General features: G+C 46.3%; 1 protein-coding gene across 1 annotated transcript in view; it reads left to right on the top strand.

Moving 5' to 3' along the window:
* The first annotated feature begins 20,575 nt into the window (after nucleotides 1-20,575).
* The window catches only part of RABGAP1 (RAB GTPase activating protein 1), a 295,120-nt gene continuing 289,166 nt past the window's right edge, over nucleotides 20,576-26,529 (top strand). The window contains 1 exon segment of the mRNA XM_075324109.1: nucleotides 20,576-20,663. The gene's annotated coding sequence lies outside the window, so the exon portion shown is untranslated.

Genomic DNA, 26,529 nt, shown 5'->3' on the forward strand with positions numbered 1-26,529 from the left:
ACTGGCATTGTTAGTTCGGACCTGTGGAAGCACCCGTGTGGTGCGAAACAGCCGTCGTCCGGCGCTCCTGCACTCCCCCCCCCCCTCCCCGTGTTTGCTGTAATTATGCTGCGGTTTGTGCAATATATTTGCCAGTTCATATCGACCAGTGAGTTGCCGCCATTCCTTCTTTTTTGAAGTTAACATTAATAGGGGTGCCCAAACTTTTTCATATGACTGTATATACGTTCTCACTCTGGGCCCATTCTAGTATATATGTGTACCACCCCTGAGTGCTCGGCCTGCTCGAATCCAGGGATGATCGTGGCTCGAGGGACCCGGGGGTCTAGTGGACACTCCAGAATAAAAAGGGGATATATACAGGAGGAAAGTTTGTGACGCCACCTGCGGGTTGCGGTAACAGGGAGTACCGCCGCTGCCATTGGGAGTACCCGGGGATGATGGTATTGGGGCAGCCTGGTGGTGATTCCCTCCGCAGTTAGGGAGGCCCCAGGACTTGGGGAATGATGCTGGGGAGCGCTGTGTGGGTCGCAGGACAGGCAGGAGGGTCGGGGCTACAGGGTACTCACTCAGATCACCATAGTAGTAGCAAGCAGGCGAGAATAATTCACAGGCACAGGTGTTAAACCAAGTCTCTGGGTGCCGCTGCCTCCTGGGAGAACCCGTCCGGGTATGCCTCTTCCTATGGCCCTGTTGGGTGATTTGAAGGCCCTCCTCCGTGCACAAATTGTTAATTGTTGACCCTTAGGGTATGTGCGCACGTTGCTTTTTACCTGCTATTTTGCTGCTTTTTCTTCTGCGCTGTTTAATGCCAAAATGGATGTGTTCTTCTATTCAAGCAAAGTCTATGGGAATTTGGGTTTCTTGTTCACACTATGTTGTTCAAAATGCTGCCTTTTTGTGGCAGAACTTTGGTCGAAAACTCAGCTTTGCAGTGCAAAACCCAAATGGCAAAAACAATTGACATGTTGCTTCTTTGAAAAGCTGAGTTTTTGACCAAAGTTCTGCCACAAAAAGGCAGCATTTTGAACAACATAGTGTGAACAAGAAACCCAAATTCCCATAGACTTTGCTTGAATAGAAGAACACATCCATTTTGGCATTAAACAGCGCAGAAGAAAAAGCAGCAAAAAAGCAGGTAAAAAGCAGGTAAAAAGCAACGTGCGCACATACCCTTAGGCTTGAAACCATCCAGGTCCCGCTCCCCAGTTATGTGGAGCAATACCCTTGGCTGCAGGCACATGGTATTTTTTGGCCGTTATTTGTGAAGCCTATCCCCCTCGGTGTGCTGGTGCTGCCAATCTCTGGGCGTATGGGAGTAGAACATGAAGATTCTACTCACTACAGGCTAATTGCTGGGTTGCATATAGCTTCACCCCGACCTAGGGTTCATGAACCCTGCCGTGCTAAGTCCTGGACCGGTTACTGGACCACCAATCCAGTTCACCGCGACCAGGTCTCTGACTACTGTGGTCCCAGACCACCTGTCTGCAACCTAGCTGTCTTCTAGGGGCTACAACCCCTCCCTGGGAGCTCCAACTCCCTGTGACCTCTCCTCTTGAGAGTCACCACTTAACTCCCTGCTACTTCCTGAACTGTTTACTATATCCCTCCCCCCATCCTGTCTAGCCCCTAGGTGGGCAGGCCCGTTAACAACTGGTCCTACCCACTAGTGTGCTGGTGTGACATCCCTGGACTATCATGTAGTAGATAATTGGATTATCGGTCTGGCGAGCGCTGACAATGCACAGGTTCCGTTAAAGATTAAGTTGTTTTATTGTTAAAATATTTTCAGAATGCTCCTGTTATTCAGATAATACAACGCGTTTCAGCAATACATCAATGCTTTCCTCAGGTATAACAGGAGTGGTTCTCAAGCAATAAGTATATAGGGGTCCCACAGGTGGTGTTATTGTGGGTGTGCCGTTAATTAGAACTTTTGTTCCCTTTATAAATAATATAGTGATATAAAGAAGGGAATTTTGTTACTTACCGTAAATTCCTTTTCTTCTAGCTCTTATTGGGAGACCCAGACGATTGGGGTATAGCTACTGCCCTCTGGAGGCCACACAAAGCACTACATTAAAAGTGCAAGGCCCCTCCCTCTCTGGCTATACCCCCCCGTGGTATCACGGGTACTCCAGTTTTAGTGCCAAAGCAAGAAGGAGGAAGCCAACAACTGGTTTAAACAAATTAACTCCGAGTAACATCGGAGAACTGAAAAACCGTTCAACATGAACAACATGTGTACCCGCAAACAGCAAAAACAATCCCGAAGGACAACAGGGCGGGTGCTGGGTCTCCCAATAAGAGCTAGAAGAAAAGGAATTTACGGTAAGTAACAAAATTCCCTTCTTCTTCAGCGCTCTATTGGGAGACCCAGACGATTGGGACGTCCAAAAGCTGTCCCTGGGTGGGTAAAGAAATACCTCATGTTAGAGCTGCAGAACAGCCCCCCCCTACGGGGATGTCACTGCCGCCTGCAGGACTCTTCTACCTAAGCTGGCATCCGCCGAAGCATAGGTATGCACCTGATAATGCTTGGTGAAAGTGTGCAGACTCGACCAGGTAGCTGCCTGACACACCTGTTGAGCCGAAGCCTGGTGCCGTAATGCCCAGGACGCACCTACGGCTCTGGTTGAGTGGGCTTTTAGCCCTGAAGGAACCGGAAGCCCAGCAGAACGGTAGGCCTCTATAATTGGTTCTTTGATCCATCGAGCCAAGGTGGCTTTAGAAGCCTGCAACCCCTTGCGCGGACCGGCGACAAGGACAAAAAGTGCATCGGAACGGCGCATGGGCGCCGTGCGGGAAATGTAGATCCTGAGTGCTCTCACCAGATCTAGCAAACGCAAGTCCTTTTCATACCGGTGAACCGGATGAGGATAAAAGGAAGGCAAGGATATATCCTGATTAAGATGAAACGAGGATACGACCTTAGGGAGAAACTCCGGAATGGGGCGCAGCACTACCTTGTCCTGGTGGAACACCAAGAAGGGAGCCTTGGATGACAGAGCTGCCAGCTCAGACACTCGCCGAAGCGATGTGATCGCAACAAGAAACGCCACTTTCTGTGACAGGCGAGAAAAAGAAACTTCTTTGAGAGGCTCGAAAGGCGGTTTCTGGAGAGCCACTAGTACTCTGTTCAGATCCCATGGATCCAACGGCCGCTTGTACGGGGGCACAATATGACAGACCCCCTGCAGGAACGTGCGCACCTTAGGAAGACGTGCTAGACGCTTCTGAAAAAACACGGATAGTGCCGAGACTTGCCCTTTAAGGGAGCTGAGCGACAAGCCCTTTTCCAACCCTGATTGCAGGAAAGATAGAAAAGTGGGCAATGCAAATGGCCAGGGAGACACTCCCTGAGCAGAGCACCAGGTTAAGAAAATCTTCCACGTTCTGTGGTAGATCTTAGCAGAAGTTGACTTCCTAGCTTGTCTCATTGTGGCTACCACTCCCTGGGATAAGCCTGTTGACGATAGGATCCAGGACTCAATGGCCACACAGTCAGGTTCAGGGCCGCAGAATTCTGATGGAAAAACGGCCCTTGAGACAGCAGGTCTGGACGGTCTGGAAGTGACCACGGTCGGCCGACCGTGAGATGCCACAGATCCGGATACCACGATCTCCTCGGCCAGTCTGGGGCGACGAGTATGATGCGGCTGCAATCGGATCTGATCTTGCGTAGTACTCTGGGCAAGAGTGCCAGAGGCGGGAATACATATGTGAGGCGGAACTGCGACCAATCTTGCACCAAGGCGTCTGCCGCCAGCGCTCTTTGATCGCGCGACCGCGCTATGAATGCCGGGACCTTGTTGTTGTGCCGTGACGCCATTAGGTCGACGTCCGGCACCCCCCAGCGGCGACAGATTTCTTGAAACACGTCCGGGTGAAGGGACCATTCCCCTGCGTCCATACCCTGGCGACTGAGGAAGTCTGCTTCCCAGTTTTCTACGCCTGGGATGTGAACCGCGGAGATGGTGGATGCTGTGTCCTCCACCCAATTCAGAATGCGCCGGACTTCCTGAAAGGCTTGCCGGCTGCGCGTCCCTCCTTGGTGGTTGATGTATGCCACCGCTGTGGAGTTGTCCGACTGGATTCGGATCTGCTTTCCTTCCAGCCACTGTTGAAAGGCTAGTAGGGCAAGATACACTGCCCTGATTTCCAGAACATTGATCTGAAGGGTGGACTCTTGCGGAGTCCACGTCCCCTGAGCCCTGTGGCGTAGAAACACTGCTCCCCACCCCGACAGACTCGCATCTGTCGTGACCACTGCCCAGGATGGGGGCAGGAAGGATCTTCCCTGAGACAATGAGGTGGGAAGGAGCCACCATTGTAGAGAGTCCTTGGCCGTCTGAGAAAGAGAGACTTTCCTGTCTAGGGAAGTCGTCTTCCCGTCCCATTGGCGGAGAATGTCCCATTGAAGTGGACGCAGATGAAACTGCGCAAAGGGAACTGCTTCCATGGCTGCCACCATCTTCCCTAGGAAGTGCATGAGGCGCCGTAAGGGGTGCGACTGGCCCTGAAGGAGAGATTGCACCCCTGTCTGTAGGGACCGCTGCTTGTTTAGCGGAAGCTTCACTCTCGCTGCTCGAGTATGAAACTCCATGCCAAGATACGTTAGTGACTGTGTCGGTGACAGATTTGACTTTGGAAAGTTGATGATCCATCCAAAAGTCTGGAGAGTCTCTAGCGTAGCCTGTAGACTGAGTTGGCATGCCTCTTGAGAGGGTGCCTTGACAAGTAGATCGTCTAGGTAAGGGATCACCGAGTGTCCCTGAGAGTGCAAGACTGCTACCACCGCCGCCATGACCTTGGTGAAGACCCGTGGGGCTGTCGCCAGACCAAATGGCAGAGCTACGAACTGAAAATGGTCGTCTCCTATCACAAAACGTAGAAAACGTTGATGTTCTGTAGCAATTGGCACGTGGAGATAAGCATCTTTGATGTCTATTGAGGCAAGGAAGTCTCCTTGAGACATTGAGGCAATGACAGAACGGAGGGTTTCCATCCGGAACCGTCTGGCGTGTACATGTTTGTTGAGCAGTTTTAGGTCCAGAACAGGACGGAATGAGCCGTCCTTTTTTGGCACCACAAAGAGATTGGAGTAAAACCCTCTCCCTTGTTCCTGAGACGGTACAGGAACCACTACTCCTTCCGCTCTTAGGGAGTCCACCGCCTGCCGCAGGACATCTACACGGTCTGGGTGTGGGGAGGTTCTGAAGAACCGAGCTGGAGGACGAGAACTGAACTCGATTCTGTACCCGTGCGACAAAATGTCTGTCACCCACCGGTCTTTGACCTGTGACATCCAAGTGTCGTAAAAGCGGGAGAGCCTGCCCCCGACCGGAGATGCGGAGGGAGGGGACTGGAAGTCATGAGGTAGCCGCTTTGGAAGCGGTTCCACCATTTGCTTTCTTGGGGCGTGAATGAGCCCGCCAGGAATCTGAGTTTCTTTGCGTCCTCTGAGTCCCTTTGGACGAGGAGAATTGTGTTTTGCCCGAACCTCGAAAGGACTGAAACCTCTGCTGCCACTTTTTCTGCTGAGGTTTGGTTGTTCTGGGTTGTGGTAAAGAGGAGTCTTTACCCTTGGACTGCTTAATGATGTCAGCCAATGGCTCGCCAAACAGTCTATCTCTAGATAAAGGCAAGCTGGTTAAACATTTTTTGGAACCAGCATCTGCTTTCCAGTCCTTTAACCACAGTGCCCTGCGCAAAACTACCGAATTGGCAGACGCCATTGAGGTGCGGCTGGTAGATTCTAGGACCGCATTGATAGCGTAAGACGCAAACGCGGACATCTGTGAGGTAAGGGACGCCACTTGCGGCACCGCTGGATGTAAGATAGCATCCACTTTTGCTAAACCAGCTGAAATAGCTTGGAGTGCCCATACGGCTGCGAATGCTGGAGCAAACGACGCGCCGATAGCTTCATAGACAGATTTTAACCAAAGGTCCATCTGTCTGTCATTGGCATCCTTAAGTGAAGCGCCATCCTCCACTGCAACTATGGATCTAGCTGCAAGCTTGGAAATCGGGGGGTCCACCTTTGGACACTGGGTCCAGCGCTTGACCACATCAGGGGGGAAAGGATAACGTGTATCCTTAGAACGTTTAGAGAAACGCTTTTCTGGATGAGCGTCGTGTTTCTGGATTGATTCTCTGAAGTCAGAGTGATCCAACAGAGCACTTAATTTACGCTTGGGATAGAGGAAACGAAATTTCTCCTGCTCTGCCGCTGCCTCTTCTGCTGAAGGGGTTGGGGGAGAAATATCTAACAGCCTATTGATGGCTGAGATAAGATCGTTTACCATGGCGTCCCCATCCGGGGTATCCAGATTGAGAGGGGTTCCAGGATTAGACTCCTGATCACTCTCTTCAGACACATCACAGGGAGACTGATTGCGCTGAGACCCTGAGCAGTGTGATGACGTTGAGGGTCTTTCCCAGCGAGCCCGCTTGGGGTGGCTGGGGCAATCATCTGAGTCATCATACTCATCCTGAGAGGCCGGGGACCCCCTTGCAGTCTGGATTAAATCCAACTGAGGGGGATTAGAGGACAGAGACCTCGCCGTGTCCATAGACTGAGCCCCAGGCATGGATTGCAAAGTTTCCAGGATTTTTGCCATAGTCACCGACATATTAACCGCAAAAACTGCAAAGTCTGTCCCTGACACCGGGGCAGGACTTACAGGCGTCTCAGCCTGGGTCACTATCTCTCCGGACTCCGGCTGGCGAAGCAGCACCGGATCTGAGCATTGCACACAATGGGGGTCTTTGGAGCCTGCTGGCAGAGCAGCCCCACATGCAGCACACACAGTGCACACAGCCCTAGCCTTGGCAGCTTTGCGTCTTGTGGATGACATGCTGCTGCTTCCTCAGAGCGATCTGGGGTATTCAGCCAGGAAGCGACCTCGCAGTGCAAGAAATCAATAAATATCTATGTCAAGTGACACAATACACTAACATACACTGAGGCACTAGAGGGGCCAGCTGAAAAGCCGCTTACCGCCCGCTTAAGAGCGGGTGTGTGGTCTTCCAAAGCCCTTCAGTCTAGGTCTCCCAGAGCCTTGCGTCCTTCCTCCAGCCAGCCATGCATGTAATGGCTGCCGGCGTCCTGAGAGAAGAAGGGGGGCGGGCCCTGGGCGTTCCTGACCAAGAGCGGGAAGCCTGCTTCCCTCTGTGCCTAGTGTGAGGGCTGGAGCATGTAAATCAGGCTCCAGCCCTCCTCGCTGCCGTGAAACAGCGTCTCTCCCCTACCCTGATTGACAGGGTGGGGGCGGGAACGATCGGAGCTGCCGGCGTCCTAGGCCCAAAAGCCGGGGACTAGAGTTATAAACGCCTCCGCCGTAAAAGCGCGGTCGGCGTATCCCCGGCGCACCACAAGTCACAGCAGCGCCGCCCGGTCCAGTGAGGGTCGGCGCTGCGTTCCCAGAACACAAAGTCCCCCAGATAACTGTAGGAACACCAGCTCAGTGTACGGTCCCCGGCGCACTACAACACCCAGCCAGCCCGGAGTGTGTCTGTGCCTGCCGGGGACACAGAGTACCTGTATGATGCAGGGCCCTGTCCCTGATGGTACTCCTGCTCCGTATCCATCAGGTTCTAATGGGTCTGTGGATGGAGCCCGGCGACAGAGCTTTGAGGCCGGCAGGATCCCACTTCCACAGAACCCCCAAGGGGATGTGGAAGGAAAACAGCATGTCAGGCTCCAGCCCTGTACCAGCAATAGGTACCTCAACCTTACAACACCATCCAGGGGTGAGAAGGGAGCATGCTGGGAACACTATATGTGTCCTCTTTTCTTCCATCCGAACTAGTCAGCAGCTACTGCTGACTAAAATCTGTGGAGCTATGCATGGAATGTCTGACCTCCTTCGCACACAAAGCTAAAACTGGAGTACCCGTGATACCACGGGGGGGTATAGCCAGAGAGGGAGGGGCCTTGCACTTTTAATGTAGTGCTTTGTGTGGCCTCCAGAGGGCAGTAGCTATACCCCAATCGTCTGGGTCTCCCAATAGAGCGCTGAAGAAATTTATTTAATTTACATAATAAGATAGTTGTTAAAAATCCCTTTAAGGGTATTGAGTATATAGTGTAAATAAAATTTATAGTGTATGGTAAAATTTATTATATGAAGAAAATTAGTAGGATTAAAATTAATAAAATTTTATAATATTATAAAACTTCGTTTCAGAGTTTTATTTTTCCCTTGTATGATTACATTAAAATTGTGTTCTCTATGTTTCTACTATATATGTTTCTACTATATATGCATGTATTATAAAATCATTTTAGTTGTAAATGAAATTCCTTTAAGGATTTTTCTTTTTTTCTCTTAAAGGGATTTTTTCTTAAAGGGATTTTTTACTTAAGGAATCAGACATTTAGTGATCTTATTTGGCTACATTGTCCAATGTTAAATTGTGTCCTTCTGGGGCCAGAGTGCCCAGTTTAAAAATCCAAAAGCTTTCTCTCCTGGTTAATTTCATTAATGCTTCTGGGTCTTTGCTATCAATGGAGTCTATAATAATAAGGGTCATCTTTGTGTGATCCCTATTATGCTGGATGCTGTAGTGTTTTGAGATACTGTGTTGCATATAGCCAATTTTGATATTATGACGGTGTTTGTTCAATCTGGAGTGCATTTCTTGTATTGTTCGACCCACATATTGAGTGCCGCATGGGCATTCTAAAAGATAGATTACATATGCAGATTTACAATTCAAAGTATATTTTATTGGGAAGGTTTCCCCTGTGGTTTTGGAGGTAAAGGTTTTAGCTCCTTTTTTCATGACTTGACAGCAAAGGCATTTAGATGCTGTGCAGGGGTAGCATCCCCAGAGGTTCGGATTGTCCGTTTTAATTATTTTTGGTTTTATAGATGTGTTGCTGGGTGCAACCATATTTCCTATGCTCTTATTTTTCCTGTATATAATCGTTGGTTTATGGGGTATATAGTCTGTTAAAATAGGGTCATTTTTCAAAATGAACCAATATTTGTTCAATAATTTTTCTATGTGGGTTCTCAGTTGGCAATAAGTAGTAATTAAACTCCATTTTAAATATTTATTTTTTCTTTCTTTTTCCATTGTGTTTTCTTGTTTAGGTTGTAAGCATTTTTCTTGGGTGAGGGAATTTGTTTTTTTAAAAGCATCTTGGATAAGTTTTTTTGGGTAGCCTTTTTCTATAAACCGCTGTTTTAAAGTTTTAGATTCATTTTTAAAGTCTTCATCGGCCGTACAGTTTTTTCTAATTCTCCTGTATTGTCCGTATGGGATGTTACGTATCCACCTTGGTAGGTGTCCGCTATCAAATTTCAGGTAACTATTGACATCCACAGTCTTGAAGTGTGTAGACGTTGTGATATTACCAGTTCCATTACGGGTGATCTGTAGGTCCAGATATTGAATAGTTTTCTCTGAATGATTAGATGTGAAGGATAGACCCCAACTGTTTCTGTTTAATTCTTTTATAAATTCTTCTGCTTTTGTTAATGGACCCCTCCATATTATGAAGAGGTCATCGATAAAGCGACGGTATAAGGCTATGTGTTCTCTGTATTTTGACTGTGCGATGGAGACGGATTCAAACGCACCCATAAAGAGGTTTGCATAGCTTGGTGCGAATCGCGTCCCCATCGCACAGCCTTTAGTTTGTCTGTAATAGGATCCTTCAAATATAAATACATTGTTCTCCAATATAAATTCTATTGCCGTTGTTATGAATTGTCTTTGAATTGGGGGGATTTCTGTGTCTTTTTTCAGAATTTCATCTATGACTTGTAAACCTTTATCGTGTGCTATGTTATTGTATAGAGCGCACACATCCAATGTAATTAAAATGCTGTCCTTTAGAGGGGGTAAATTTTTCGTTATACCTAGATCTGAACAATTTTTTCAAAAAAATCACAATACAAAGACATTTTATAATAGAAGAAAAAGGAAAAGGACAGAACAAGCAAGTACACAACACACAAAAATACCAGGATAATACTGAAGATCCACAGATAATTACCAGACATGTAAGTCATAGATGAAATTCTGAAAAAAGTCAAAATACAGAGAACACATAGCCTTATACCGTCGCTTTATCGATGACCTCTTCATAATATGGAGGGGTCCATTAACAAAAGCAGAAGAATTTATAAAAGAATTAAACAGAAACAGTTGGGGTCTATCCTTCACATCTAATCATTCAGAGAAAACTATTCAATATCTGGACCTACAGATCACCCGTAATGGAACTGGTAATATCACAACGTCTACACACTTCAAGACTGTGGATGTCAATAGTTACCTGAAATTTGATAGCGGACACCTACCAAGGTGGATACGTAACATCCCATACGGACAATACAGGAGAATTAGAAAAAACTGTACGGCCGATGAAGACTTTAAAAATGAATCTAAAACTTTAAAACAGCGGTTTATAGAAAAAGGCTACCCAAAAAAACTTATCCAAGATGCTTTTAAAAAAACAAATTCCCTCACCCAAGAAAAATGCTTACAACCTAAACAAGAAAACACAATGGAAAAAGAAAGAAAAAATAAATATTTAAAATGGAGTTTAATTACTACTTATTGCCAACCGAGAACCCACATAGAAAAATTATTGAACAAATATTGGTTCATTTTGAAAAATGACCCTATTTTAACAGACTATATACCCCATAAACCAACGATTATATACAGGAAAAATAAGAGCATAGGAAATATGGTTGCACCCAGCAACACATCTATAAAACCAAAAATAATTAAAACGGACAATCCGAACCTCTGGGGATGCTACCCCTGCACAGCATCTAAATGCCTTTGCTGTCAAGTCATGAAAAAAGGAGCTAAAACCTTTACCTCCAAAACCACAGGGGAAACCTTCCCAATAAAATATACTTTGAATTGTAAATCTGCATATGTAATCTATCTTTTAGAATGCCCATGCGGCACTCAATATGTGGGTCGAACAATACAAGAAATGCACTCCAGATTGAACAAACACCGTCATAATATCAAAATTGGCTATATGCAACACAGTATCTCAAAACACTACAGCATCCAGCATAATAGGGATCACACAAAGATGACCCTTATTATTATAGACTCCATTGATAGCAAAGACCCAGAAGCATTAATGAAATTAACCAGGAGAGAAAGCTTTTGGATTTTTAAACTGGGCACTCTGGCCCCAGAAGGACACAATTTAACATTGGACAATGTAGCCAAATAAGATCACTAAATGTCTGATTCCTTAAGTAAAAAATCCCTTTAAGAAAAAATCCCTTTAAGAGAAAATAAGAAAAATCCTTAAAGGAATTTCATTTACAACTAAAATGATTTTATAATACATGCATATATAGTAGAAACATATATAGTAGAAACATAGAGAACACAATTTTAATGTAATCATACAAGGGAAAAATAAAACTCTGAAACGAAGTTTTATAATATTATAAAATTTTATTAATTTTAATCCTACTAATTTTCTTCATATAATACATTTTACCATACACTATAAATTTTATTTACACTATATACTCAATACCCTTAAAGGGATTTTTAACAACTATCTTATTATGTAAATTAAATAAATTTTATATCACTATATTATTTATAAAGGGAACAAAAGTTCTAATTAACGGCACACCCACAATAACACCACCTGTGGGACCCCTATATACTTATTGCTTGAGAACCACTCCTGTTATACCTGAGGAAAGCATTGATGTATTGCTGAAACGCGTTGTATTATCTGAATAACAGGAGCATTCTGAAAATATTTTAACAATAAAACAACTTAATCTTTAACGGAACCTGTGCATTGTCAGCGCTCGCCAGACCGATAATCCAATTATCTACTACATGCTCACTCCCTTCTGAGGGAATCGGTCAGAGCTGCAGCAAGACATAGGCATTCCATTTCAAAGTGAAACTTTCAGCTGGAGAACGGTGGATCGCTGTAACACTCCAAGACCCAGAGTGCCGGGGATTCTAGGAGGAACCAGCGGTCCTGAATCCGGATACCTCCAACAAAGATCACGATCTAACAGGATCGCTACCAAGGCTTCAAATCCCTAATCCATATTGAATCGGAGGATTCATACAACCAACACCGGGGTTGTGCGAGGGCGCACAACCTCAACAGGTGAGCAAATTTTTATTCCTCTAAATTTAATCTTAGACCCGCGGGTACTTCTCATATGCGCTACTCTCTCTTTTTTCAGTGATCCCTGGACTATCAGGTCGTCACAGGGTATTGCACAATATGCCCTCTCTTGCAATATCCACCTCCTTCTTGGTTATGGGTCCCCAACTGTATAGTGTTGCCAACATCAACTAATCGAAATCCTAGGTACACTCTGCACCACACCCACCAAACACACCAGTGGACGGCCTGAGTGGAATAGGGTCGCCCACTAGGGGGGTTAGTTAGGGGAGGTCAGGAGTGTCAGGAACAAGAAAGTTGTAGTTTGGAAGTGAAGGAGAAGGAGGTCAGGAGCAGGGTTCCTAAGTAGATCTAAATGTCAGACGGTGGTCTGGGCCTAGAGGAGCTGGACCTCCGGTCGCAGGGGATCGTGGCAAGGGGAACAGAACTGTCGAGGAGGATAGCCGGCGGCCTTGAACATCACCGGGCTGGGACCAGGGCACGATGGGGTACGTGGACCCTAGGTCAGGGAGCAGCTTCAGGCAACCCGACGAGAACGGAGCCTTCAAGATCCACTCTCCACCCGCTCCAAAATCGGGGTGCTAGCGCAACGAGGGGGATAGGACTTTCCACATAAACGGTCCAGGAAATCCCAAGCGTGAACCCTGAGAGCAAGCTCCCTCAGTTATCCATAGTGGGGAGCGGGACCCAGCAAGTTCCATACTACCGGGACCAACAGAAAAGTAAACTTAGTGCCAGGAGGCAGGTCTCGGATCACCAGGCAGCACCATCGGGGACGGGACCCGAACGAGCTCCCCTAAGCGGAAGCTGTATCCAGAACTTTGGTTTATCCAGTTGTTGGTGTCAGCTTTATGGACTGAGTGAGTACGCAAGTGACCCCTTCGCACCCAACCGCACTCCCACTCACCATCACCGAGTCCCGGGGTATCCCCCCTACCTGTGGAGGGTCACAACGCAGCTGACATCGGCATGTGCTCTATCTCACATGAGGCTTGGTGCTCACTGACTGTGTATACAGGACTCCTACATAATACTGTGTGTGAGGCCTGGAGCTCACTGACTATGTATACTGGACTCCTACATAATACTGTGTGTGAGGCCTGGAGCTCACTGACTATGTATACTGGACTCCTACATAACAATACTGTGTGTGAGGCCTGGAGCTCACTGACTATGTATACAGGACTCCTACATAATACTGTGTGTGAGGCCTGGAGCTCACTGACTGTGTATACAGGACTCCTACATAATACTGTGTGTGAGGCCTGGAGCTCACTGACTATGTATACAGGACTCCTACATAATACTGTGTGTGAGGCCTGGAGCTCACTGACTATGTATACAGGACTCCTACATAAAACTGTGTGTGAGGCCTGGTGCTCACTGACTATGTATACAGGACTCTTACATTATACTGTGTGTGAGGCCCGGAGCTCACTGACTATGTATACAGGACTCCTGCATAATACTGTGTGTGAGGCCTGGTGCTCACTGACTATGTATACAGGACTCTTACATTATACTGTGTGTGAGGCCTGGAGCTCACTGACTATGTATACAGGACTCCTACATAATACTGTGTGTGAGGCCTGGAGCTCACTGACTATGTATACAGGACTCCTACATAATACTGTGTGTGAGGCCTGGAGCTCACTGACTATGTATACAGGACTCCTACATAATACTGTGTGTGAGGCCTGGAGCTCACTGACTGTGTATACAGGACTCCTACATAATACTGTGTGTGAGGCCTGGAGCTCACTGACTATGTATACAAGACTCCTACATAATACTGTGTGTGAGGCCTGGAGCTCACTGACTATGTATACAGGACTCTTACATTATACTGTGTGTGAGGCCTGGAACTCACTGACTGTGTATATACAGGACTCTTACATTATACTGTGTGTGAGGCCTGGAGCTCACTGACTGTGTATATACAGGACTCTTACATAATACTGTGTGTGAGGCCTGGAGCTCACTGACTGTGTATACAGGACTCCTGCATAATACTGTGTGTGAGGCCTGGAGCTCACTGACTGTGTATACAGGACTCCTACATAATACTGTGTGTGAGGCCTGGAGCTCACTGACTGTGTATACAGGACTCCTGCATAATACTGTGTGTGAGGCCTGGAGCTCACTGACTGTGTATACAGGACTCCTACATAATACTGTGTGTTATGCCTGGAGCTCACTGACTATGTATACAGGACTCTTACATTATACTGTGTGTGAGGCCTGGAGCTCACTGACTGTGTATATACAGGACTCTTACATAATACTGTGTGTGAGGCCTGGAGCTCACTGACTATGTATACAGGACTCCTACATAATACTATGTGTGAGGCCTGGAGCTCACTGACTATGTATACAGGACTCTTACATTATACTGTGTGTGAGGCCTGGAGCTCACTGACTGTGTATATACAGGACTCTTACATAATACTGTGTGTGAGGCCTGGAGCTCACTGACTATGTATACAGGACTCCTGCATAATACTGTGTGTGAGGCCTGGAGCTCACTGACTGTGTATACAGGACTCCTACATAATACTGTGTGTGAGGCCTGGAGCTCACTGACTATGTATACAGGACTCCTACATAATACTGTGTGTGAGGCCTGGAGCTCACTGACTATGTATACAGGACTCCTACATAATACTGTGTGTGAGGCCTGGAGCTCACTGACTGTGTATACAGGACTCCTACATAATACTGTGTGTGAGGCCTGGAGCTCACTGACTGTGTATACAGGACTCCTACATAATACTGTGTGTGAGGCCTGGAGCTCACTGACTGTGTATACAGGACTCCTACATAATACTGTGTGTGAGGCCTGGAGCTCACTGACTATGTATACAAGACTCCTACATAATACTGTGTGTGAGGCCTGGAGCTCACTGACTATGTATACAGGACTCTTACATTATACTGTGTGTGAGGCCTGGAGCTCACTGACTGTGTATATACAGGACTCTTACATTATACTGTGTGTGAGGCCTGGAGCTCACTGACTGTGTATATACAGGACTCTTACATAATACTGTGTGTGAGGCCTGGAGCTCACTGACTGTGTATACAGGACTCCTGCATAATACTGTGTGTGAGGCCTGGAGCTCACTGACTGTGTATACAGGACTCCTACATAATACTGTGTGTGAGGCCTGGAGCTCACTGACTGTGTATACAGGACTCCTGCATAATACTGTGTGTGAGGCCTGGAGCTCACTGACTGTGTATACAGGACTCCTACATAATACTGTGTGTGAGGCCTGGAGCTCACTGACTGTGTATATACAGGACTCTTACATAATACTGTGTGTGAGGCCTGGAGCTCACTGACTATGTATACAGGACTCCTACATAATACTGTGTGTGAGGCCTGGAGCTCACTGACTGTGTATATACAGGACTCTTACATAATACTGTGTGTGAGGCCTGGAGCTCACTGACTATGTATACAGGACTCTTACATTATACTGTGTGTGAGGCCTGGAGCTCACTGACTGTGTATATACAGGACTCTTACATAATACTGTGTGTGAGGCCTGGAGCTCACTGACTATGTATACAGGACTCCTACATAATACTGTGTGTGAGGCCTGGAGCTCACTGACTGTGTATATACAGGACTCTTACATAATACTGTGTGTGAGGCCCGGAGCTCACTGACTATGTATACAGGACTCCTACATTATACTGTGTGTGAGGCCTGGAGCTCACTGACTATGTATACAGGACTCCTACATAATACTGTGTGTGAGGCCTGGAGCTCACTGACTGTGTATACAGGACTCCTGCATAATACTGTGTGTGAGGCCTGGAGCTCACTGACTATGCATACAGGACTCCTGCATAATACTGTGTGTGAGGCCTGGAGCTCACTGACTGTCTATACAGGACTCCTACATAATACTGTGTGTGAGGCCTGGTGCTCACTGACTATGTATACAGGACTCCTGCATAATACTGTGTGTGAGGCCTGGAGCTCACTGACTGTGTATACAGGACTCTTACATTATACTGTGTGTGAGGCCTGGAGCTCACTGACTATGTATACAGGACTCCTGCATAATACTGTGTGTGAGGCCTGGAGCTCACTGACTGTGTATACAGGACTCCTACATAATACTGTGTGTGAGGCCTGGAGCTCACTGACTGTGTATACAGGACTCCTGCATAATACTGTGTGTGAGGCCTGGAGCTCACTGACTGTGTATACAGGACTCCTACATAATACTGTGTGTGAGGCCTGGAGCTCACTGACTATGTATACAGGACTCTTACATTATACTGTGTGTGAGGCCTGGAGCTCACTGACTGTGTATATACAGGACTCTTACATAATACTGTGTGTGAGGCCTGGAGCTCACTGACTATGTATACAGGACTCCTACATAATACTATGTGTGAGGCCTGGAGCTCACTGACTATGTATACAGGACTCTTACATTATACTGTGTGTGAGGCCTGGAGCTCACTGACTATGTATACAGGACTCCTACATTATACTGTGTGTGAGGCCTGGAGCTCACTGACTATGTATACAGGACTCCTACATAATACTGTGTGTGAGGCCTGGAGCTCACTGACTATGTATACAGGACTCCTACATAATACTGTGTGTGAGGCCTGGAGCTCACTGACTATGTATACAGGACTCCTACATAATACTGTGTGTGAGGCCTGGAGCTCACTGACTATGTATACAGGACTCCTACATAATACTGTGTGTGAGGCCTGGAGCTCACTGACTGTGTATATACAGGACTCTTACATAATAATGTGTGTGAGGCCTGGAGCTCACTGACTATGTATACAGGACTCCTGCATAATACTGTGTGTGAGGCCTGGGGCTCACTGACTATGTATACAGGACTCTTACATAATACTGTGTGTGAGGCCTGGAGCTCACTGACTGTGTATACAGGACTCCTGCATAATACTGTGTGTGAGGCCTGGAGCTCACTGACTATGTATACAGGACTCCTGCATAATACTGTGTGTGAGGCCTGGAGCTCACTGACTATGTATACAGGACTCCTACATAATACTGTGTGTGAGGCCTGGTGCTCACTGACTATGTATACAGGACTCCTGCATAATACTGTGTGTGAGGCCTGGAGCTCACTGACTATGTATACAGGACTCCTGCATAATACTGTGTGTGAGGCCTGGAGCTCACTGACTATGTATACAGGACTCCTACATAATACTGTGTGTGAGGCCTGGTGCTCACTGACTGTGTATACAGGACTCTTACATTATACTGTGTGTGAGGCCTGGAGCTCACTGACTATGTATACAGGACTCCTACATTATACTGTGTGTGAGGCCTGGAGCTCACTGACTATGTATACAGGACTCCTACATAATACTGTGTGTGAGGCCTGGTGCTCACTGACTATGTATACAGGACTCCTACATTATACTGTGTGTGAGGCCCGGAGCTCATTGACTGTGTATACAGGACTCTTACATTATACTGTGTGTGAGGCCTGGAGCTCATTGACTGTGTATACAGGACTCTTACATTATACTGTGTGTGAGGCCCGGAGCTCACTGACTATGTATACAGGACTCCTACATTATACTGTGTGTGAGGCCTGGAGCTCACTGACTGTGTATACAGGACTCCTACATAATACTGTGTGTGAGGCCTGGAGATCACTGACTGTGTATACTGGACTCCTACATAATACTGTGTGTGAGGCCTGGAGATCACTGACTGTGTATACTGGACTCCTACATAATACTGTGTGTGAGGCCTGGAGCTCACTGACTGTGTATACAGGACTCCTACATAATACTGTGTGTGAGGCCTGGAGATCACTGACTGTGTATACTGGACTCCTACATAATACTGTGTGTGAGGCCTGGAGATCACTGACTGTGTATACTGGACTCCTACATAATACTGTGTGTGAGGCCTGGAGATCACTGACTGTGTATACAGGACTCCTACATAATACTGTGTGTGAGGCCTGGAGATCACTGACTGTGTATACTGGACTCCTACATAATACTGTGTGTGAGGCCTGGAGCTCATTGACTGTGTATACAGGACTCTTACATTATACTGTGTGTGAGGCCCGGAGCTCACTGACTGTGTATACAGGACTCCTACATAATACTGTGTGTGAGGCCTGGAGCTCACTGACTGTGTATACAGGACTCCTACATTATACTGTGTGTGAGACCTGGAGCTCACTGACTATGTATACAGGACTCCTACATAATACTGTGTGTGAGGCCTGGTGCTCACTGACTATGTATACAGGACTCCTGCATAATACTGTGTGTGAGGCCTGGAGCTCACTGACTGTGTATACAGGACTCCTGCATAATACTGTGTGTGAGGCCTGGAGCTCACTGACTATGTATACAGGACTCCTACATAATACTATGTGTGAGGCCTGGAGCTCACTGACTGTGTATACAGGACTCTTACATAATACTGTGTGTGAGGCCTGGAGCTCACTGACTGTGTATACAGGACTCCTACATAATACTGTGTGTGAGGCCTGGTGCTCACTGACTATGTATACAGGACTCCTACATAAAACTGTGTGTGAGGCCTGGAGCTCACTGACTATGTATACAGGACTCTTACATTATACTGTGTGTGAGGCCTGGAGCTCACTGACTATGTATACAAGACTCCTACATAATACTGTGTGTGAGGCCTGGAGCTCACTGACTATGTATACAGGACTCCTGCATAATACTGTGTGTGAGGCCTGGAGCTCACTGACTATGTATACAGGACTCCTGCATAATACTGTGTGTGAGGCCTGGAGATCACTGACTATGTATACAGGACTCCTACATAATACTGTGTGTGAGGCCTGGAGCTCACTGACTATGTATACAGGACTCCTGCATAATACTGTGTGTGAGGCCTGGAGCTCACTGACTATGTATACAGGACTCCTGCATAATACTGTGTGTGAGGCCTGGAGCTCACTGACTATGTATACAGGACTCCTGCATAATACTGTGTGTGAGGCCTGGAGCTCACTGACTATGTATACAGGACTCTTACATTATACTGTGTGTGAGGCCTGGAGCTCACTGACTATGTATACAGGACTCCTGCATAATACTGTGTGTGAGGCCTGGAGCTCACTGACTGTGTATACAGGACTCCTGCATAATACTGTGTGTGAGGCCTGGAGCTCACTGACTATGTATACAGGACTCCTGCATAATACTGTGTGTGAGGCCTGGAGCTCACTGACTATGTATACAGGACTCTTACATTATACTGTGTGTGAGGCCTGGAGCTCACTGACTGTGTATACAGGACTCTTACATTATACTGTGTGTGAGGCCTGGAGCTCACTGACTATGTATACAGGACTCCTACATTATACTGTGTGTGAGGCCTGGAGCTCACTGACTATGTATAGAGGACTCCTGCATAATACTGTGTGTGAGGCCTGGAGCTCACTGACTATGTATACAGGACTCCTACATAATACTGTGTGTGAGGCCTGGAGCTCACTGACTATGTATACAGGACTCCTACATAATACTGTGTGTGAGGCCTGGAGCTCACTGACTATGTATACAGGACTCCTGCATAATACTGTGTGTGAGGCCTGGAGCTCACTGACTATGTATACAGGACTCCTGCATAATACTGTGTGTGAGGCCTGGAGCTCACTGACTATGTATACAGGACTCTTACATTATACTGTGTGTGAGGCCTGGAGCTCACTGACTGTGTATACAGGACTCTTACATTATACTGTGTGTGAGGCCTGGAGCTCACTGACTATGTATACAGGACTCCTACATTATACTGTGTGTGAGGCCTGGAGCTCACTGACTATGTATAGAGGACTCCTGCATAATACTGTGTGTGAGGCCTGGAGCTCACTGACTATGTATACAGGACTCCTACATAATACTGTGTGTGAGGCCTGGAGCTCACTGACTATGTATACAGGACTCCTACATAATACTGTGTGTGAGGCCTGGAGCTCACTGACTATGTATACAGGACTCCTGCATAATACTGTGTGTGAGGCCTGGAGCTCACTGACTATGTATACAGGACTCCTGCATAATACTGTGTGTGAGGCCTGGAGCTCACTGACTATGTATACAGGACTCCTACATAATACTGTGTGTGAGGCCTGGAGCTCACTGACTATGTATACAGGACTCCTGCATAATACTGTGTGTGAGGCCTGGAGCTCACTGACTATGTATAGAGGACTCCTCTTATTTGCAAGTGCTGAGAAAGCAACAACATAAGCAGAAAAAGTGACTAAACCCTTGCACTATCAGCCCCTCTCCACCGGACTACATTTCCCATGTTCCCTTTTAATTACCTGGAGTTTTTGTTTATATGTTACTGTTTGACAGCTGTCAATAAAGTTTATTGAACACTCGGCGGATGTTTACAGTGCAGCGCCTTCCCCTGTCACGTGTGGCGGCGCGTGTCGTCACTTCCGGCGCGGATCCGTTCATGGCCTGGATCCGGGAGGTGAGGAACCTGAGTGGGGGGTTTGGGATGATGAGGGAGGGGGCTGTCAGTGTCGGCTGTGACGGTGCAGGGGCGGCGGCAGAAGAGTGGCGGAGCCGCGGGCTGTCTGCTGTCCGGCATAGCTCTGAGAGCTGTCGCGCTTTACGACTGTCACGGTGTCTGCTCTGTCTAGTTCCCAATTAATGTCAGTGCAGCCTTCCCTGCCGGACAGCTGCTGGAGTCTGTCTGCAGGGAGGATGGCGGAAGCCATGAGTGACTATCGAGAAAGCCTCTGTATATAAGCACAGCACAGCACAGTATAGAGAAGTGTAAATGTGTCCTGTGTATATGGAGTGAGTGCAGTATAGGGGAGTGTATATGTGTCCTGTGTATATGGAGTGAGTGCAGTATAGGGGAGTGTATATGTGTCCTGTGTATATGGAGTGAGTGCAGTATAGGGGAGTGTATATGGAGTGAGTGCAGTATAGAGAAGTGTATATGTGTCCTGTGTATATGGAGTGAGTGCAGTATAGAGAAGTGTATATGTGTCCTGTGTATATGGAGTGAGTGCAGTATAGAGAAGTGTATATGCGTCCTGTGTATATGGAGTGAGTGCAGTATAGAGAAGTGTATATGTGTCCTGTGTATATGGAGTGAGCGCAGTATAGAGAAGTGTATATGTGTCTTGTGTATATGGAGTGAGTGCAGTATAGAGAAGTGTATATGTGTCCTGTGTATATGGAGTGAGCGCAGTATAGAGAAGTGTATATGTGTCTTGTGTATATGGAGTGAGTGCAGTATAGAGAAGTGTATATGTGTCTTGTGTATATGGAGTGAGTGCAGTATAGAGAAGTGTATATGTGTCTTGTGTATATGGAGTGAGTGCAGTATAGAGAAGTGTATATGTGTCTTGTGTATATGGAGTGAGTGCAGTATAGAGAAGTGTATATGTGTCTTGTGTATATGGAGTGAGTGCAGTATAGAGAAGTGTATATGTGTCTTGTGTATATGGAGTGAGTGCAGTATAGAGAAGTGTATATGTGTCTTGTGTATATGGAGTGAGTGCAGTATAGAGAAGTGTATATGTGTCTTGTGTATATGGAGTGAGTGCAGTATAGAGAAGTGTATATGTGTCTTGTGTATATGGAGTGAGTGCAGTATAGAGAAGTGTATATGTGTCTTGTGTATATGGAGTGAGTGCAGTATAGAGAAGTGTATATGTGTCTTGTGTATATGGAGTGAGTGCAGTATAGAGAAGTGTATATGTGTCTTGTGTATATGGAGTGAGTGCAGTATAGAGAAGTGTATATGTGTCTTGTGTATATGGAGTGAGTGCAGTATAGAGAAGTGTATATGTGTCTTGTGTATATGGAGTGAGTGCAGTATAGAGAAGTGTATATGTGTCCTGTTTATGGGGAGAACACTGCATAGGGGATTGTATATGTTTTCTCTGTATATGGAGAGAGCACAGTATATGGGATTGTATATGGTGAGAGCACAGTATAGGGGATTTTATGTGTCCTTTGTATATAGGGAGAGCACTGTATAAGGGAGTTTATATGTGCCCTCAGTATATGGAGAGAGCACAGTATAGGGGAGTGTTTATTGGTCCTTTTGTATATGGGGAGAGCACAGTACAGGGGATTGTGTATATATGTATACTGGGAGAGCTCTGTATAGGGGAGTGTACAGTATATGTGTCATCTGTATATGGGAAGGGCATAGTATAGGGAATTATATATGTCCTCTGTATATGGAGAGTGCAGTATAGAGGACTGTATATGTGTCCTCTCTATATGGGGAGAGCGCAGCATAAGGGATTATATATGTGTCCTTTGTATATGGGGGCGGGCACAGTATAGGAGATTGTATATGTGTTCTCTGTATACTGGGAGATCATAGTATAGGGGAATGTATATGTGTCCCCTGTATATGGAGAGAGTGCAGTATAGGGGATTGTATATGGGGAGAGCACAGTATAGGGGATTGTATATGTGTCCTCTGTTTATGGAGAAAGTGCAGTATAGTGGAGTGTATATGTGTCCTCTGTATTTGCTGAGAGTGCAGCATAGGGGATTGTATATGTGTCCTCTGTATCTGGGGAGAGCACAGTATAGGGGAGTGTATATGTGTCCTGTGTATATGGAGTGAGTGCAGTATAGGGGAGTGTATATGTGTCCTATGTATATGGAGAGGGTGCAGCATAGGGAATTGTATATGTGTCCTCTGTATATGCAGTGAGTGCAGTATAGGGGAGTGTATATGGAGAGAGTGCAGCATAGTGGATTGTATATGTGTCCTCTGTATATGGAGTGAGTGCAGTATAGGGGAGTGTATATGGAGAGAGTGCAGCATAGTGGATTGTATATGTGTCCTCTGTATATGGAGTGAGTGCAGTATAGGGGAGTGTATATGTGTCCTGTGTATATGGAGAGAGTGCAGCATAGGGGATTGTATATGTGTCCTCTGTATATGGGGAGAGCACAGTATAGGGGAGTGTATATGTGTCCTTTGTATATGGGGAGAGTGCAGCATAGGGGATTGTATATGGGGAGAGCACAGTATAGGGGATTGTATATGTGTCCTCTGTATATGGGGAGAGTGCAGCATAGGGGAATATATATGTGTCTTCTGTATATGGAGAGAGCACAGTATACAGTGAAGGGCTCAGTCGGCGTTTTTTGCATTGATACCCTGTCTGTCAAGGATTATCACATAAACTCGGGCACAGTGCTCAGCGGAGACCCCGATGTCTGTGCTCTTGGCTTTAGCGTTCTCCGCTTTTACATTTCCCTTACTAATGTGGACTGTCTGTAATGACCAATATGTCCATAATATAGCAGAATCCTGGTGGAGCAGCTGGGAGACTTGGTCTTCTGCTACCATTTCTCCGTTTCCTAGAACCGTGTACTGCAGGCAGCTGAGAAGGACCAGGTCTACCTCCTTGTATTGTTCTCCTGCTGTTGTATAAGGAAAGTCAACTGATATAGGAAGGAACTTGTTATACAGAGTGTGGCATAACGGGGGGCTAGGTAATGACGATGTCTGTGTGCATGGATGATGAATGTGTGCTACATGCTGGATATAAACAAGCAGCACTATCCTTTAATTTGTGTTGGTAGAGCAAATGAACATTAAAAAGTGAGGAGTCCCCTTGGATGGAGTGGAGAACTACTAGAATGTGTGGTCTTTGGTGGTCGTTGCAACATGTAATTCTACATCTGTTTCCGGCAGTAACTGGGATTGTGTGGGCACCAACGCTTGTTTCGACAGACCAGCTGATGAGTGATGGTCAGACCCTTGTCCTGAATCGGCCACATTACGCATCTCCTTGGGCTGCCTTTAACAATAAAGGGGCATTTCGGGCATTTTTCCTTTTGCATTCCACCAAAAATAAATCTCCACACGCAGCGTTTTAGATGGTGGTTTTGATTTATGGAATGAGAGTGGATGAAGACTCTTTACAGCAGGCTGTGGTGCAATCTGAAGGTTGTAGCAATGTTTCTCATGTTTGTTCTTGATTTCTTGTGTTTGTTCTTGATTATCTGCGTCTGATATTCGCACTTTTGGACACTTTGGCCGCTCCTCTTTGGAGGGAATGGCCGCCTCTTTCATGTTGTAACGCTTGTTTGCAGAAGCACTTCCCAGTTTAAGGAAACAAACATTTCATTGTACACCGTGAGCAGAGCTCAATCACCACCCATTTATTATAATGTGTCTGATTGTCCTTGTAATCCCTCAGGACCTGGGGGCTTCTTGAAGTATGTTTGGGGTCTTTGTCCTGCTGGGAGACCCATGACTTAGGACGCAAACCTGGGCACTACATTGCCACGCTAAATGTTTTGGTATTCTTCAGATTTCTTGATGTACATTCGTCACACTATCGCACGCAGTGTCAAGCACCCCTCTAACTGGCTGTATCCCCCTTTTCCCCCAGTATATTAGCATCCAGATCTGCTTTTCCTTACACGGATACTCACAAAAGTCAGCATCTGAGGACCACCTCTTCATAGTTGCTTGGTAAGGCCGGGGGCACACGGGGATTACTGCGGACCCCTCGCATTGGGAGGGATTTCTCTCCCTCTCTCCTCCGTAGGCGGCTATTGCCATTCTCGCACTGCACTCGCGGTACACCGGTGTACCACGAGTGCAGTGCGATTTTTCTCTCGTCCCATTGACTTTAATGGGTGCCGGAGTAACAAGACTCATGCTGCAATTGTTTTCTCTGTCCGATAAGGGCTGAGAAAATAATCGCTCACGTGTGCTGACACATGGGCTAATATTGGTCCGAGTGGAATGCGTTTTGTTTTTTTTTCACACTCCACTCGCACTGTTTTTCTCGCGATGTGTCTTAGGCCTAAGCCTGGTGCTAACTCACCAAGTGTCACGGGTGTCTCACACTTGACAGTTCTGTATTGTCTGGCTATAGAAGGTCTCAGTGTTTGGCTATACAAACTGCTCCCTGACATTCTCTGCTTGCGGTTAATCCCTTTCCCTTTAGGACCCTGCCGAGTTCCTCACCTTTCAGCTATTAATCATCATCAGTACATCCCTTTGTATGCTTAAATACTCTGCCCCCCTTTGATCTGTGCTGGTGATAGACTTATACAAGCTCTAGATGCAAGCAGGCAGCTTGCACTTATCTGAAGAAATGAGGTTCTTTGCTTATCTGGAGCTAAGTTGTTTATTTTCTTTCCCCCTGTGTGTGCTCCCTGTTTTATCTTTAATGCTTAGTGGGGTTGAATAACTGGTCATCCCACCCGTTCCCTACCTAGGACTCAGTTCTAGGGTCAGGTATACTGTTTGGTACATAGGTAAGAAACCTATCTAGGGTGGTGAGGGACCCCAGGGACCAGCGGTCGGTTTGGTTAGGGGGTCACCATCTTTCCCTTCCCTAGACATAGGGTTTCCCTTCCCTTTCGCCGTTTCCTTGGTACTTCTCCATACCTAGCGTGACACCAAGGTTCAAAACCGCCATGAGCCACGCAATGTGGGCTCGTGAGCCATAGTTTGCAGTCCCCTGCTTTAGGCTATGTTCCCACAATGATCACTTGGGGAGTTTTTGATGTTAAGTAAATAAAGTTACTTTGTTTTTTTGTTTTAATTCCGGTTTTGAGTGCGTTGTTTTACATTTATTTTTAACACAGTGGTTTTTGTCTCTCTTTGGTATGTCATCTTTTAAATAAAGCTGCTATGTTTTTCATATTCCCTGGTATTTGGTTTTATGAAAACTTTATTGATATAGTGATGTGTAGCGTACATGCGTTTTTTAACGGCGATATTCCGCATCTAATGGGAATATCTTCGTATAAAACTCGGTGTACCCACGAGAGGGACACGCTGTAGGTTTCAAGCACGCACCGCAAGTCAGTTTTTGCTGACAGTTGGCTAGAGATGTCTATAAATCCCATCCACATTGCTGGTACTGTAAGATGCTGCGTTTTTAAAGTACACACCCTCAAATACCCCTTGAATGACTTTAAAGGGAACCTGTCACCAGACTATAAGCTGTGGCCACCACCAGTGGGCTCTTATATACAGTTTTCTGGAATATATATATATATATATATATATATATATATATATATATAATATATATATATATATATATATATATATATATATATATATAATGTATGTATGTATGTGTGTGTATGCGCCCAGGCCCACTGTAGAACATAAAAAACATTTTTAATATACTCACCTAGGGAGCGGTCCGGTCCGATGGGTGTCGTTGCTCTCGGTTTGGCGCCTCCTCTCTGTGGCGATCGCTGTCCTCTTTCCTCTGAGGCCCGTGTGCATGACGCATCCTACATCATCCACACTGGCCGGAATTGCGGTCCTGCGCAAGTGTACTTTGATCTGACCTGACGAGGACAGATCAAGG

Source organism: Anomaloglossus baeobatrachus, chromosome 9 (assembly GCF_048569485.1).
Source record: "Anomaloglossus baeobatrachus isolate aAnoBae1 chromosome 9, aAnoBae1.hap1, whole genome shotgun sequence".
In the NCBI taxonomy this organism is placed as follows: domain Eukaryota; kingdom Metazoa; phylum Chordata; class Amphibia; order Anura; family Aromobatidae; genus Anomaloglossus; species Anomaloglossus baeobatrachus.